At 34.8% G+C, this 18,228-nt stretch overlaps 1 long non-coding RNA gene across 4 annotated transcripts in view; it reads left to right on the plus strand.

Moving 5' to 3' along the window:
• The first annotated feature begins 207 nt into the window (after positions 1 to 207).
• Positions 208 to 18,228, plus strand: part of LOC142157787 (uncharacterized) — a 235,601-nt gene continuing 217,580 nt past the window's right edge. For 2 of the 4 annotated variants that reach the window (XR_012692632.1, XR_012692634.1), the window contains exons 1-4: positions 208 to 566; positions 1,175 to 1,250; positions 2,892 to 2,940; positions 3,635 to 3,891. This is a non-coding gene — a long non-coding RNA (uncharacterized LOC142157787). Of the gene's footprint in view, positions 567 to 681; positions 847 to 1,174; positions 1,251 to 2,891; positions 2,941 to 3,634; positions 3,892 to 18,228 lie in introns of those variants that run through there. The other 2 variants (XR_012692635.1, XR_012692633.1) reach the window with 2 other exon arrangements.

The following is an 18,228-nucleotide window of genomic DNA, read 5'->3' on the forward strand; positions in this document are numbered from 1 at the left end:
TGCATATTGTCCTTGCTGTTAGGGTGGCACACAGCTGTCTATAAAACTCTAGTAAAGAACAAAGTCATAATAGCCTTATCTACTTTTTCCTGTCACAATGACCACCACATTGCTTTTTGGATGGAACAACACCAAAACAGGACCAGACAGCTGTAGGTTTAGGGCTGTGCCTTTAAAGGCTGTGTGTTTATTTTGAACTCCCTCCTCCTCCCTCTACTGCTGGAACGTGCAGTTAGTAAGCAGAAAAGGGATGAGGAGCTGACTACCAACTATACTCTGGAAAAACAACTTTTTACTACAGGTCCTCAGAAAAATCAGTTATAGTTAACTCAATGGCATGATGCAGATGTACTTAGCTCCACAAGGGAACCCTGCAAACAAATGCACAGTTGCTGTGGATACCCATCCTTGTCCAGCACTCTAGAGGTTTTTTTTGTGTGTTTAGTGGGAGGTGCCATTAAACTCATTCTGGTCCCAAATTGTTTTCTGAAACAAGTGAAACTTCGTGAAGATTGAGGAAGACTTGCTGTCCAGTGGGTGCTGCTGCTCTGCGCTCTGTGCAACAGGTAGGATGGTGTAAACGCCTAGCTCATCTCTTTGTTGTTGAACCTAAGTCCAAGGACAATGAGCTGTGGGAGGGGAGTGTGCTGGACAGGACGGGACAGTAGAGAGAGAGAGAGAGAGAGAGAGACTGCATGTATTACTCATAATATCTTCATCAGCATCATGTTCTTTCTTAACCATTACATTTCACTCAGTAACAGTTTATAGCTTTAACACGTGGAAAGGATCAAGTTGAATTACACGAACATCAGGAGAGGAGTCCAAACAAAGAGGAACATCCTGGTACATTAGCAGTTCTACTGCTCATCCACTTGCTCTTTTTAATTGCCCTGCCACTAGGAGCTAAACAAGTTTACCTAAGTGTGCTCGGGTGGGGATGAGGCTGATGTGGGGCAAAAGTTTACTGACAAAGTAAAAGAAATAAGAGTGGATGTGGGCTTCTGAGTGTACAAGGGAGGAGGGTGGGAGCGAGAAACCTGCTGCAGCGCTCCAGTTCTTTGTTTGCTCGGGGAACTTGAACAAAAGGAAAAGTCTGAAGAACTCTTTATCTGCATCCATATCTCGTACCCAGTCCCTCACTTACATGCCTTGCAATGCTCGTCTTTTTCAGGAACTCCTGGGACTTGAAGCCTCATCGTTACCTGGAAGTCAGAAAGAAGCTTTTGAAGTTTCTTTTCTTTTTAACGGTGAGTTACAATATCTGTGGGATGTGTGTGGGCAGCAATCAGGTGTAGTGTAAGTTCAGTGTGACTGGGAGTTTGTACTTGTGGATCACATAGGTGTATTCTGTCTATTGTTATGTAACCAATAACTTAAACTTCGTTTTCAACATAAAGTAAATAATGGGATGTAGTTTAATATAGGATATAAATTATATATAATATATATTACACACTTACTCTGGATGAGCTCATTCTGTCTGGTTAATTTGCTTTGTCTAAATTGTCTAATAATATCTGGAATAAAAATGACTAATACACTCATTATTTTCTCAGAAATCCATCTGAACTATGATGGTTTTGTAAATATGCATTTATTCATGACTGATATGTCAACATTAAAGACATTTAGAGGATTCTAGGAAAAGTTTAGGAACTAAATATGTTTTAATGCTTCTAAAAAAAATCATTTTTAAATGGTATTTTTGATTTGAAAGGCAAAATTAAGGAGTGAAAGAAAGTTTCCAAACTTTTACCAAAGTTGTTCATACTATCACCGTACCACACAGACACTGTTCTTAGAATCCAGATGTGCTTTTTCTAATGTTTTAACAAAATAATATGTTAATACCTTGTTCTTATTTAGATTAAACATATTAAATAGCGTTTTGATGTATTACTGAAAACGAGATGCTTTTGATTCCAGTTCAGTGGTAAGAAAAATATAAGAACTATATGGCTCTGGGCAATTGTGGCGTGTTGTTCTAACTTTATCCTTTATATTTGTTTTCTAAAGATTTAGTAACATAGAGCTCACAACTGCTATATGAACTATACTATATATGGCAAATATTAAGCAGATATGGGCTGCTTTTGTTGCTCACATTAATAGATATGTTAATTGTTCCCATTGTTCTAAGGGGGTAATTCAGTTAAGTCACAAAAAGGACAGTCAAGTTATACCACTATATCTCTATTGTTCATAAATGGTAAGAAGGAAACAGAAAAATGAAGATTCTAGGTTCAATATACTTCAATATCACTGGATATGCTTGTGACCACATAAAAGCAATACATCCAGATGTTAGACAAGAGGATGTTTTGCATTCACAAACCCATATGTAGCGACAAATGACACATATTTAGTAAAAAAAGAGTGGACTTTCGTAATAAAAATGTGTGCCCATAACTAGAATTCTCTGTCCTCCAGCTGTGATTCTGATAGATCTGGGTCTTTAAGACTATATATATATATATATATATATATATATATATATATATATATATAATTACTTGTGGCAATTTATTGTGTCCTTGTGCACTGTACCCCCAGCAAAGAATGTTTAAAATACATGGTTACAGTATGTGGCTTTTCAAAAGAACAGAGCAAGTCGCCAAAGCATGAGTATTGTTCCTCATTTTTTCTTTCATTTTTTGTGGCCGTCCATGGGTGTAATAATAATAGTAGAGGGAGACCTCGCTAGTTCTTTTATATCAATGAGCCATTGTTTCACTCTAACAGCGCTCTCTTTCTACAGTACAGTGTCAAATAGTATTGTACCACTTTTTATCACAAAGTTAGAAATTATTTTTTTTAAAAAATAAATAAAAATAGGCTCCTTAAACTAGCTGAAATGATATTGATTAATATTTTATTACATTTTGCAGATTAAAATTTGAAATGAAGAAATTAAAGGCAGTTTTTCCATATACAATGGTAATGTATTTATTGCTAATAGAATTAGTTTATTACTATAACATCCGTATATTCCACAGTGTTGAGTACAAATGAATATAGACACAAGAGCTTTAATATATATATATATATATATATATATATATATATATATATATATATATGGGTATATATGGGTGTATATGTATATACACATGTATATATATATATATATATGTATATATATATATATGTATATATATATATATATATATATATATATATATATGTATATATGTAGATATATATATATATATATATATATACACATAAAATAACACACACACACGTATGTATATATATATATATATATATATATATATATATGTGGGTGTATATGTATATACACATGTATATATTTGTGTATATATATATGTATACATATATATATGTATACATATATGTATGTATATATATATATATATATATATATAAAATCACACACACACATGTATATATATATATATATATATATATATATATATATATATGTATATATATATATATATATATAAATATATATATATATATATATATATATATATATAATTATACATGGGACCTTAAGATGTGCTCACAAAGCGATATATAAACTTTGTCACTATTAAAACTATTAAAGATGTTGCACTTTATTACAAAATACACCACAGAATTTATGGTTACATTTTTTTTTCAGCATACAAAGCGTGTCGTGGATCTGTTAAAGTTGCAAGATGGTTGAATTTGGCTTAAAGATATGTTACTTCCAAACAGTCTCCAGAGAAGATGACAATTAAATGGTTTCTATGTTTGGGGTTTTTAAACCACATATGGATTAAACACTGGTTCTACACAATAATTGGATTACAAAATTATTTCCTTTTTTTTGGAATATATGGAAGACTTTCTCAAATTTACATGGATTAAAGAATAAGCATCTCCACTCTTATCAAGGTACAATTTACCATAATTTACTATTTTAAAATAAATCTTTTCATTGTTTGCTCATTTTCAACTATTTTATTGCACTTAGGCTTATTGATATGAGGTCAGATGAGACTATCTAGTTCTGTTTTTCAGAAAGCACAACTGGACATAAAGTATACTGGCATTAAATGGTTTCAAAGTAGACTTTAATGCAAATTCTGGACTATATTGTTAGAAAACAATTGAAACATCTGATTTTTGTGCACTAAGTAAGACTGTTCTTTGAAATCCTTGTTTAATGTAGGATAAATGAACAAACACGTGACCTTGCTTCAGTTAGGCGGGAAACGATTAAAGGGGCAATCTCAGAGTATGCTATCCCATTCAGCGTTCCCAATAATCTTTTATGTTTGCATGAAACTGAAATGACTGAGATGCACGTGCCAATAGTTTAGCGCAATGTAGCGGAAAGATTAAATTGAAAGGAATTTTGGTGAATTTTGCCATGAAATAGGATGTTGGCTAACTAGATGGGCTGGAAAATGACTTTATATAATGTGTGTTGTGGTTTCTATTGTTATCAATTCACCTTACATTGTTGGAAGCATTCTTATATTGGATTCTTAGTTTGTACATTCTAAACTGGCTGTTCATTCTAAGATGGCATCCTACAGTGGGGTATGTCGGTGCATTCAAAGCTGGCTGTGTGTACATTGTATACTGACTCTGTGTTCTACATTCTAATAAATGTTAGGTATGTGAGTGGAAGATCTTCTCCAAATGGCTTTGGGTTACAGACAGCAGCCTTTAGTGACTGCATATTCTAGCCTGGCTTTGCATCTTGGAAAGAATGTCCATCTGCCTGAGAGTGCATTATATACATATCTGTGCTTTTTATTTATAGTTTAACGGGAAATTGTTTATATTATATCACTTCTAGCATTTTTGCCAACTACCATTCATTTGATAGGAAAGTTATACCACTACTGCAGGTTATAAGTTGCTTCCTATGTAAATAATTATTTAAGATGCAAATATTGATCACAAAATATCTAAATTTAATTAGTGGTGGCTTATAATCGGGAGAACATAAGTAAGCATAGAAATCGTCTCTTTTTTTATTTTCTGTCAGTTAAACTATACTGATGTTCAATATAAAAGAAGGTTGTATTGTTGGTTTAGTGGTAACTAACTAAGCTAGATAACATCATATAACAGATCACAAGATAATTATAAAAAATGAATGCACACACACAAACGCACCAGGGATGCCAAACTAGCTTTTTTTCCTGACTCATTAAAATGCTGTTTCCATACTTGTTCAAAACTGAAAGCAGAAGCAGCACTTAAAAAAAACGGAGCTCTGTGACTTTAAATAAAGGATTTACAAGCTGACACAAACTCCAAATCACTGCACTTCTGTGTGTATTATTGTACTGATAAATGGGGTCTAGTTTTTACTGATAACAACTTTTACTTCATATTTTTACTGACAGCTGGCAACGCTGACACACCCTCACACACAGACACAAATATACAAACACACAATCACTGTATCTGTAAAGGGATAGCTTTACGAAACTACGTTTACCTTGGGCTTGGGGTAGAATTACTAATGGCACAGTATCGGAGAGTTATGGATGTTTGGGGTCTTGTAATATATAAAGGACCGTACAGACAGCAACAATTTTGACATCTAGGTCTCACAACATTCAATAAGGAATATACTGTATGACCATGACTCTTACAAACCGAAAACACAACATTAGAATGCTGAATGCTCTGACTAAATAGTTTTGCTCTCCTGAAGAGTCATGCAGTATTAATTATTATAATCACCTTTGAATAAACAACCTGTGGACCAGAAAATGATTGACTTTAATAAAACTAGTATAAAAGAATAGAATAAACAGTAAATTAAAATAGAATGCAATAATTCTATAGTGATGTTGTAGAAAGGACTAATTTTAAAATAATAAAAACTAGAGCACGGGGAGATCATTTCTTTTGTTTCATAAAAAGAATAAGCTAACCTGCAACCTGACCTTCTCTTTTGCCTATTTAGTGGCGGCCATTTTAGATTCTCAGAGAATGACTCAGCTGAGTAGCTGATAAACCGTATGTCTGCATAATAGCTGGCAGACAGCACAATGAGGATTACGTAATGTTGTGTAACTGTCCATGTTTTATAACTAAAAGAAGTGGACCTAAACGTACGCATTTGTTTTTTGCTATATTTTGTAGTTACAAGACTTAATAACTGTGTAATGTTTTTGCTGCTATCATTGATGTAGATTATTTTTTATTACACCTATTAGATCTGCAGTAAGATTAAAGAAAAATGCTGTCATGTTATAGGCTTTGCACATCATTAAATAATATGTAGGTTTGTTTGTATGTACCAGTGTTCCTAGATAGAGCAGCCAATCCTTCTCTTCTAAGAGATAACCATAAAACTGGAACTGCAGAGACATCGTCTTGGCTGTGAAAAGTACTTTGCTTAGAAGTGCTTACTGCATATGTTGATAGACACACCCAGCCAATTTTCATCTAACTGCATATAATTCATGCATTATGTCCGTTACTTCGAGCATGATACATTTAACACCTTCCGCCTAAATTCTTTTCAAGAATCCTCTTTAGCTACATTTAAAATAAACGTAATTTGGAATGATCTCCCCTCATGAAATAGGCTGGTATGCAATATGCAGATTGGTAAGCAATTCCCAAACTCTGAATGACTCATAGCTTTTGTGTTTCTACCGTTATGTAAAATGCAACCCGCTTTTGTACTGTAACTGAATAGCTGGCACAGTATTTTTCATTTACCTTCGCTGCTTCCCATTCAAACTAATAAAAGAAAGGTCCAAGAAAACTGCCCGAGTTCTTAAGAAACGAGTTGGAGTAATAAGAATATAAGGCTTTAGTAAGTCTGCTTGGTTAAGATTTTCCACTAAGACGATCCTTAACGTCTTTTGTGACAGTGTGTATATATTTGTGCTGTGTCACATCTCATGGGTTCTTTGTTACCCACTGTACAATACTGTAGAACATTGTGGTAACTTTATAAAGGCACTAGCTTCTCTTATCCCTGTGTTTGCTAGTGTGACAGTTATGTGACCCCCTAGGTAACAGTTTCAGAATTCCAACTTTGTTTAATGTCACTTGGGTTCTATGGGAATAGTTTTCTTTTTTTAAAACAAAAATCTTTTAAAAGTCTTTCAACACCCAACCCTGTTAAATGAACACATCTTCATAGAAGACATTGTACACCGTGCTTCCTTTGTTGCACATCAAGGCAATAAAATGATTAAGAAGCTACATCATATCTTAATGACCACATACAATTCTGTACACTTTGCTAATTAGAGCTCATAATACAGATTTGTTTTATGGCAGTCTTGTAATATTTAGAATGTTCACAGGTAAACAGTATTTAAAACAGTGTATGTAGCTGTAAGCTCAGCGGGGCTGTAGATTTACTGAGTACAATTATTCTAGGTATGTGTCTTCCACTCTGTTTCACAGGTGTGGCCTACAGCAACGTATTCATATTTACTACTAATATAATTATTACATGAAATGGCTTGTTGATATAAATTGCCAAACCAAAACATTTTGGGGATTTTATATGATTTTAGGTGTGTGAACAAAACCATTCAAGATTTCTTACTACATCTCTCTATCTATCTATTTATCTATCTATCTATCTATCTATCTATCTATCTATCTATCTATCTATCTATCTATCGTTCATAAACACATCATGGTGGATTCATCAACCAAACTGCATTTATCCTTAGGTTCCCTAGGCTATGTGGCATCTGAAATAGGTGTTGTAAGGATACTTTTCCAAATTATTATTATTAATCCATTATTAGCCGGGCATTAAACAGTATTTTTTCTTTCATTTCAATTTTCAATTGGCAACTTGAATTGCTTAGCAACACTTTTAAATTTGAGCATCCTTACAATGAGGGAAATGTACTCATGGCTGGTAATTTGAATCCAGAATTGCTGTATATATGGGGATATCTATGTTTGTACGTGCTAATCTTCTGATGATAGTTACTATGTAGTCTGAAATTATGCTATTTTGTTATTTACATAAACACACACACACATTATTTTATTTTATTTATAAAGCACCAACCATTTTTTGGGTGCTATGCATGTACAATCAGCTATTGGAATTGAGCATATCATAATAATAATAATGCAGTCAAAGAATTGAACAGAAGATGGAGGGGCCATACAATCTAGAGGAGTATTATGTGTGTGAATGTGGGCTAAACAGTTACTGAATAGCTGCCAACAGTCAGTTATTTCCAGACCCAGTCCCAGGGTTTAAAGATTTAACCAAGGGAGGCGTACAATTTCTATTGTTCTGTATTTTATAAACAATTAATTAACTATCTGAGTCTCTGGGCATTCTATGCACATATTTATAGAATAGGAGTATTTAGAATGAAAAAAAAAATCATTATTACCAAGATCGGTAGAATAGTATGACAGGGTTTATAGTACACTAGTGCCCATCTAGACTGCCCTATGCCTGATGTGCTTAGATGCATCTTCTCCACAGCAGATTGCCCTTGGAAATGACTGTACAATGTGCTGAAACTGTTCACAGTTATTAGTACTGTTAATATAAAAAACAACATTCACATGCCCTTCTTTTCACTCTGTTTTATATTGTAGATCTGTATATAAACTCTTCATTTAGCTATCTGAGGACATATATTTATAATCACCTATATTCATAATAGTATCCATCCCCATCTTGTCTTATTTTGTGGCGTTTATAGCTATGTATAGTTAACAACATTGTATAATAATTATGTCCTTAATCGTCTTTGTTTGTCCACTTTAAATGCATGAAGGTAAATATTAACAGTGTGCTAGTAAATCCCAATGCTAACTTATCTTTTCTTGGCCATTTGAAATATTGTGTGATATTTATTATACATGATGTGTTGTGTGATATACATTTGTGTGTGCTTTTTTATATTAAAAAAAAAGAGCTTTATATAGTTCATAATGTGGGCTAAGTGTGTTATTGATTTGTGGATCTGACGTATGGCATATTCTTCTGAAATATAATGTAGTATTAGCCATAGACAACAATAGGATGGTTCCATCCTGTAGCCACATTGTAATGAAAAAATAAAAAATAGGAATGCCTGCATGGCATTGCCAGATATCTTTATTACTTGTGTCTGTATGTGTGTGTTTGTGGGTATATATATATATATATATATATATATATATATATATATACACACACATATATAGACATGTGTGCATGTATGTGTATGTGCACATTCTACATCTACATACATATGTATGAATATATGTAGATATATATATACATAGAGAGAGAGAGAGAGAGAGAGAGAGTTGTGTGTGTGTCTAAATATATGTATATATATATATATATATATATATATATATATATATATACATAGAGAGAGAGAGAGAGAGAGATGTGTGTCTAAATATATATATATATATATATATATATATATATATATATATATATAGAGAGAGAGAGAGAGAGAGAGAGAGAGAGAGATGTGTCTAAATATATATATATATATATAGAGAGAGAGAGAGAGAGAGATGTGTGTCTAAATATATATATATATATATATAGAGAGAGAGAGAGAGAGAGAGAGAGAGAGAGAGAAAGAGAGATGTGTGTCTAAGTATATATATATATATATATATATATAGGGCTTCCATGTTTTATGTTCAGCAAGCAGACCTATAGAACATACATATTCATGCAGAGAATAGTTCAATATTTTTTCCTTTAAAAATGGAGCATAATTAAAAAGTATAGGCCATACTCTTAGACTAAACTACTATCGATTTACATTACAATAAAGTGAAAGCCTTGTTTTATTGGGACAATATCTTAGAACCTGTGACATCGGGATTTGTACATTGAGAGGTCTCAGTGTGCTTATCTGTCAGGTTTTGTCTTCGTTCTTGTCCAGTCACAGGAGAAAACACGGAACTAAAGGACTGGATAGTGCAAGGTGAATGCATTACAATGTCAACTGAGGGGATTCTGACAATTTCCCATATTCTTCTTGCGTTTCTTGTGAATGTTTTGAAAAGACCTGCTGATATTTTTTAACGCAATGGGGAATTCACCTTACAACAGTAATACTATTTCCATTTCCACAGTGAAAGCTGTATAAATTACTAAAATAAGACTAGACAACAGTAGACAGGGATAGTATTACCAATAATGCAGTATAGTATCATTTCTACTTTCCATCAGATGTGCTGCAGTACTTGGTTAAATTGAAAATATTTGTCTGGCAAGCCAGTTTAGCCACATCGTTTTTCTCATTTTGAGATTGCATCATTCAGCCATCTTGGAAATATTTTGAAAGCTTCTCACGTACGTCGTGTGTTCTTGACAGAGATGAGAAATGGCCAGTGAATGTCAGGAGCTGTGATCTCAGCAAGCGTGTCCACACCCACCATTTTATCACTGAAAATACCTGAGGAAAAACTTCAACAAACAAACCCAGAAAATGTAAATATGTAACTTTAATTAACAACCGACACTCTTAATCCAGAAAATATAGGCTTTATGATTATTCTTTTGTGTGGAAAAAATGTCCATTATCCTTTTCTAGAAGTCGCTGTCTTTTGTTGTCTTTCTGACACTCTTTAGAACCTCTGTGCATTAATATGAGTAGGAGAGATGTCAATGGACTTCTTGCCAATAGAGAGGGATTTCAGGGCTATTGTGCAACATACAAGGCCTGAATCACTATGTGGCAAATCTGTATGCAACACCAGGCGTATTTTTCTAATGTATTCTGGTGGTGTATTTTCTATACTTTGTGAGTATTCATTAGCCAAAGCACAGAGCAACTCACAATAGATGTGACACTAAAAGGAACTGTTTATCTGTGGAAAAAGAGAAACATAATCAAAGACGTCTTATACATCTCCCAACATTTTTATGATGCCACTAATCCATAAATGTTCTAGATCTCCCTGCCCTTCACCAGTTGTGTCATATTTCTTTCTTTCCAACTCCCCACACTGTCACGTAGCAGACTGCATCATGCTATTATATACAGGTAGAAGACACATAAAAAGTCCAGTTACCCAGTGTTGGAGTTATTAGTTTAAAAGCTCACAACAAATAGAGTAAAACAGACCAGTGAAGTCTGTGTAGCTCTAACGGTGGACATAAAATCCCTCAAGCCAGCAGACAATGCGATACATAAAACTGTGCGAGTGATCCACATATAGCTGCTGTTAGTAATTCTAAGACACATTCTATTGTTACCCTTAAGCATTCCTTTATACACAGTTTATTGCTGCCAGCAAAACTCACATTGGTATTTCTTTATTTTAAATATTAAATGCTGATGTGTGTTATAGATTCATTTTGACTTGCAATGACTGTAAGTTGTTTAGGTGGTATAGTGATAGTTATTTTTTAATGGAGGCTCAGAAGGTCTACATACAAATCGGTTATTTACAGGATAAACATTTCAATATGGTCCAGGACCAGATGTAGGAGAATGCACAATCCAGACTGTGTAGAATCAGATTTTATTTGGGTGGTATGGAAATTAAAATTTAGCTGTAACATAATAGCATTTCAATATGGATGAATAACCTTTTTTCAGGTTGTGTGTAAGAATAGATTTAGAACTCGGGTGACTAGCAATGATGGAAGTCTAGAATTTTTTTGAGTGTATAAACTGAGGTGAGTAAATTGGAAGTATTTGGTGATATGTGTTTTGGTCGCGTCAAATCATACCCAACAGAAACCAGAATTCAAATTTTGTAGTAATGAGATCTAATAAAATCGAAAAAAATTGTCTAAATGTTGACTCTTCCACTTAAATATGTAATCTATGCGACAATCATGTACAAAGTGAAAATGTTTCTTGACTCCTTGTCTCTCAATTGCACCTTTTTTGCAAGTCATTCACAATTTCTCAAGGGCAAAGGGAAATCCTATCCTATTGGATATTGAAAGCATGGCCAGTTTGACCTGACAGATTTGAGATGTGACCTGGGCTGATTATGTGTATGGCCAATTCTATTTCAATTTCTTATTTGGGAGTGTTGGGGGGATCGATACCCACCAATACTTAGTGCAAATTTTTAGTTCTCTATCTATTGATCCTCTGCTGGTTTTGCACTTGCTGAATGCAAGTAAATTCCTCATTGTATGTGATAATTTCTACTTAATCAATGATAACTTGTAAAGTGACCCAGTACCTGTTGTGTTAATAATTTATGAATGTATAGACACTACTCTGGTAATACCTACAGTATATTTGTAAACATATATTTTAGCATTGTTTTGTATGTGTTGCAGTTTCCTCAACTTTCTTTGCTTAATTTATTGACCTACTCACCAGTCAGGAAATCTTACTCACATATCTCAATCTGCAGAGATAAAGTAAGAGAGGATTTTCTTATTGCTATTATATAAGTTGCTACTGAATATTAAACAGTTCTTATTTCACTGTTTTATAAAATAGTATTCGAGTTAAATATAAAATTGTGTTTGTAAAATGAAACAAAGACTGCATTATCTATGTGACCTGTCAATCATCCGGCTTCATTAAGTCATCCAATCATATAGGAGGCAGACCTAGTGGTTGACAGCATTGTTTCCCAAGAGGCTGTGTAGGGTCTGTGATATTTCAATTCTATACGATTTCCAAAACAAGTCCAAGAGGATTAGTGAAATTTCCAATACTGGTTGCAAATACAGTACACTGTTTATTAGATGTTTCCCTCTTTTACTAAAAGCGGTGTGCTGTTTTGTTTTACCAGTAGTAACACCAGTGGTAGTTCCAGTATTTACAAGTTATCTGTAATTTCTGTTATTCAGATGATTTTGGCCTGGGGTAATATCTTGCTGGAAATGGGCACCATATAAGCAGTTGGTGACAAAGTTTGGGAGTACTAAGGCGTGGCATACTTTGTACTGATTTTGTAATCAGGAAAGATGTCAGTCTAAAGCCCTTTGTTGCCATTTGCTACATTAAATCTAGATATGTAGTATTGGCATGCACTGTGGAAGCTATAGGAGAATTCCCCTTTTAGCCAGCGTCGCCTTTGAAGCAGATTTGTTGTTTGCAATGTATATACTTAAGCTGGCAAAAAATAAAAATGTTTCTGTCAGATGGTTTAACACTTGCATTATGGTTCATTTTTATCAGTTTATCGGCACATAGTGTTGAGTACTTTGTTGAAGTTTATAGTTGTCAAGGGATCATGAAAATAAATTGAACATTTTATGCAGCTTTTAGAACATAGTTTAAAGTTTAACTGACTTTAGAACACTGTAAATCTATTTTGTTTTGTACATGAGTCCATCTATATGGGTGTTGCACCAAGAGCAACCTGGTGCTCTCTTTTCTTTTTATAATTAAGACAGTAGCAGTTCTCAGGGTACAGACAGTGATTTTTGCAGTGATTTTTGAGTCTATCACTGTTCACTGTACACTTCAATATTTCAATGAATGTCTGTCCCACATCAACAGACACAGAATTGGTTCATTAAATAAATTGTCAACAATGTATGCATCAGCCGACTTTGTATTTCACCTTTTTTTCCCTTTTACGTGGTTTAAAAAAAAAAATCATTCAAGCAAAGTATTGCTACTATCATAAATGCTTATTTGCTCTCAGAATAAATGGCAGAACATCCCCCCACTTTGAGAATCTGCTCAAATTGATTTTGTAGAACTGATGTAGGTCAGGGTAACATACTAGTTTGTGACACTGCTAGAATGTAAAGAAACTATGTAAAAAACCTGAGAAGGGACTAAGACATTCTGACTCCGCCCTCAGCTTACTCCACACATCCAGTCCTTTGCACAGTTTTGCCACCTTATCCTCCAAAACATTTCCAGAAAATGCCCCTTTTTCCCGCAGGACTGTTATTCATCTTCTCACTATATCCCACCTTAACTGCAGCAAACACCTACCATCAGGCCTTCCCCTCACCCTTCACTCTCCTCTACTGTCTGTGCTAAATGTCACAGTGAAACTAATCATCTTCTCCCACTGCTCCACATCTGCTGCTCCACTCTGCAAATCCCTGCACTGGCTCTTTATTTCCTCCAGAAGTCAATTGAAACTTCCCATCCTTACCTTCACAGCTCTCACCATCTTCCCCATCATACACCTCTGACCTCATCAAGAGATAGACTTTCTTTCGCCCTCTGCTATGCTCCACTGACCTGTGCCACTCCTCTTCTCTGGTAACCACCACTCGCTTCCACATTCAATACCCTACCCTACCCGACCAGACTCCCTCACAAACTTTAATCTTTCAAGATCTTTCTCAAAGCCCACTTCGTCCCTATAGCCCACTATTGGTGTCCCCTGTGAACCTTCTCCAGTCACATGCTCACTCTGTGTCGCACTGGTTCCTATTGTCTCAGCATTGCCCTCTTCCTCTACACTGTAAGCTGCCACTAGCAGGACTCTCTCTACCTTTTATCTTACGCCTGCACCTCGATCATCAATCCTGATGATTGTATTTTGTAGGATTTTTGTAACTGTTTGTCCTACACTATGGAGTTTTGTGGCGCCTTACAAGTAAACATTTATAATGATAGCTATACAACATCCTTTTAGTTGTTCACCAGTCAAGCTCATTAGGTGTATTATGTGACAATCCATAGAAACGTTGCATCTTAGAATAAACTTCTTTAATAAATCAAAGGGCCATTGGTAAAGATCCTATTGGTGTATCCCCCATTAATTATGCAAAACAGGGTAATTTAAGCTACAGCATATCCAAAAGCTAGATTGTATCCAGCTCTTGTAAGAAAGTAACACAATATAATTACATTAGTATAAATTATACTATGATGGATTCTTTGCTTTTTTTTTAAGAAGTTGTGTTCAGAGGAACAAATCAGGAATATTTTTTGGATAGAGATAAATTTGGAGAGTGAGCCTAGAATAGGGACTAGGTACAGATTTTGGACTTGGACTATGGTTTTGGGCTAGAATGTGAGCCAATCTTAGAGCTAAAAACTAAATTGTTAGGATTAGCACCACCAATAGAATTTTGTTGAGGGGGCAGTTCAATATTTAGTTTTTGGGATGTGTGTGACTAGGGTCAGAGCATCTATTATATTTGTTCTTCATTTTTTGAATATCCATATTGTGAACAGGTTTTCCGTTACACACATAAATTCTGATGACAATTTGGCTGTTTTAAACCAAATGAGCCACACGTGGCTGCATGTGTGGTACCACAATAACAACTGTTCCTGAACAACATCTGGCAGTGATTGATCAGATGTCATTTTGGTTTGGCGATCACCCTGATCTGACAGTGTGCGCATTAAATGCCCGTCCATTTTTATTGGGCCCCATAGGATCCACTGCTTGCGGCCTGATCTACAAATGGTTAAATATGTCCAATTTGTTAGCACAAGTTTGTGGCCAAACTGGACATGGACAGGCCTGTTTGTGACGTGGGCCATGTCATGATGTAGGTGGGAAGCAGGTACCAAAATACTTTCATTGAGAATTTGTGTCTTAGTTATTATTTCTGACAGGGAAGGTTATATAATATATTTAGCTGGCATTGCATGTGTTTACCTTAACAATATTTGTGGTTTTGAGGTTTGACAATTCATCCCATAACTGCAATGTATAAAAATACTGGACAATTATAATGCTTTCTGGCTTGAGATATTTTCCATGTAGAAAAAGATGACGCATGGCATGCTCTGCTCACGTTATAAGTGACATTACATTGATGTTTTACTCTTAAGCAGAAACAATGTTATGGCTGTTCAAGCATGTACTATTTCTGCTTAACCCTGTGTTCTAGAAATCGAGGAGTTAAATGACACCCAATCTAAAGGGCTCATAGAAAATCTAATTAACTTTTATACCCAAAAGGATTCATTTTTCACAATAGGCCATGTGTCTAACCCTACTAGTGCAAGAGCGAGTTAGATAGAGAACGCTACTTGAAGCCCTTGTCCAGAATGAACTGCCAAGAATTAATAGGAGTACATGTAAAACAAAGAATCACAGTACCAGAAAATACATAGGAATTCATTGTTATCAGACCACCACTGTGACGAGTGTACTGGACAGGGCGACCTCTAGTGCTCAGTCACTATTGTAAATTCAATGCCAAGTAGATTGCACACACAGTGGCAAAAGAACAGATAAATATGTAATCATTATATACAATAATAAGGAATATATTGTAGACAATCTGAAAAAAAACTGTGCAAACAACAGTTCATTAAACCCTTCAGGCATGCAGTGGTTATCTTGATAGTTGCCATCATTTTAAAATAATTCCCAGATTTTCAGGGATACTTTTCTGTTGAGATAGTTCATCTAAGCACAGCCCGCATGATACTGTCTTTGTGGACCTTGGGGCACTACAAGCTCTATTATCTCATGTTTCCTCAATTTCATTATAACATCTTTGGCATTTTAATTGCTTGTCATCGGTAAATATCAGCTTATAAAGGACTGAAAATAAGAATACACTGTAAGAATTGCATCTAAGAAGCAGACAGAGGGGGTTTCAAAATGGAATTGGTCAATAGTAATAAAAGAGGGACATTTCCAGGGACAAATTTCCAAAATCTGGCCATGTTCCTATAAATTAGGGACAATTGACAACTATGTATTTTTTATATAAAACCTCTGTCTAGAAAAATCTCTTGCTATGATAATACCCCTTCTGGATAAATGGCGGTTTGGCTATACTCTGTATGGGTTAATGATGGAAATATGTTTCCCATTAATAACTTCTTTGTCGATTTCTCTTGATTTAATTGTCAGCTGATCAGCTATCAGATCGGTGTGCAGAGAACTTGTATGTGGAAGTGTACTTTGCTTTTGGTTTATATTCTAGTGTACTGTATACATTTTTTTATACCTGTAATAGAACATTAAGTGCTGTGTTAGGTTCTATTTAACCCCCTCCATTTAACCTGCAAAAAAAGAAATGAATAAACGAGCTGACAAAAGTTGTTCAACTGAGACTAAGTTATTGCAAATGGAAAATAAGTGTGAGAAAAGAAAACAGAACATTGTCTCACAGGGTCATATTGGGATATATCTGTATCTACCTAAACTGTGCTATTTATAGCAGTGTAGCAAAATGATTTTCTAGGGTGCTGGTGCCTATTTTAAAGGACTTTTAGGGGCTATATGTGCACAGTAGACATGAAAGTCTAGTTTGCAAATCTAAACCATAACCTGTATGTAATAATTTGTTAGATACACTCTCTAGTAGAGAGTACCTAGCACTTATCTTTTCATATATTCTCACAATACTGAATCCTCTTTTTACGGTCCCCTCTCAATGCTACGTCTCTTGCTTATATCAGACTTGTGCCAGTGGGTGCTGAATAAACATAGTGGATTTAGTACAATAAACAGTAAATGTTAGATACACTTTGCTACAGTGTGTATCTAGCAAACACACTCATAAATGAGGAACACTATCAAACCCTTGTTTTAGCGTAATCTCCCCATTTTCTCTCTTTCTTGTAATTTCAAATATAACTCATGATTTATATATATATATATATATGTGGCTGTAATACTTATAAATAACTATAATATATTTAAATTATTAGCTCAGTGCACTAATTTATATCATTGCAAATATACTTATTTTGATACGTTGTTATATTTGTGTATTAGAAATGTACTGAATTCTGATGCAATAGCCATTTGTTAGAGGAAGTCTGTTTTGCTGATAGCAGGAAATGCTAAATAAGTCTTTTCTTATGAAGTGACAAACACCTGCTTTGGCCTGAAGGTCCATCACAGGGTCGTTACCTGTGTGCATATCTTGTTAGAGAGAGGAAACCTCCTAACAATATAGTCAGCACTTTTAAGGAAAATCAGGTTGGTGTGAAAGTCAAACTGCTAGATGCAAGATTAGATTATATCCTGATGTTAAATTATTGAATGTGATTTTTCAGTTTTTTTGCAGAGCCATCTAGAATCAGGGGGCAGTGTTACACCCTGCTAACAGTTGTGTAAGAATCTGTATAAAAAGGAGCTCTGTTTGACCATTTATCACTCCATCTGTAACTCTTGGTAGATTGCTAGTACCACAAACTGGCCTTTAGCTCTCCATATTAGGACACTTGAGCTAATAAAACATCACTGCTTCAATAACCTGCTTTGACGACTACTTACCCTGCTGTAATTCCTGTTATCTGTAGATTAGACCAAATCTAATCCATTATCCGGCTGTTCTGAGGTTGGGACCCAGCACTCCAGTACCAATGCTTTGTCCACTGCCGGCAGCACTGGTCAATGTGATAGGCCAAGGGGAACCATCCGCAGCAA

Source organism: Mixophyes fleayi, chromosome 5, assembly GCF_038048845.1.
Source record: "Mixophyes fleayi isolate aMixFle1 chromosome 5, aMixFle1.hap1, whole genome shotgun sequence".
NCBI classification, from domain to species: Eukaryota; Metazoa; Chordata; class Amphibia; order Anura; family Limnodynastidae; genus Mixophyes; species Mixophyes fleayi.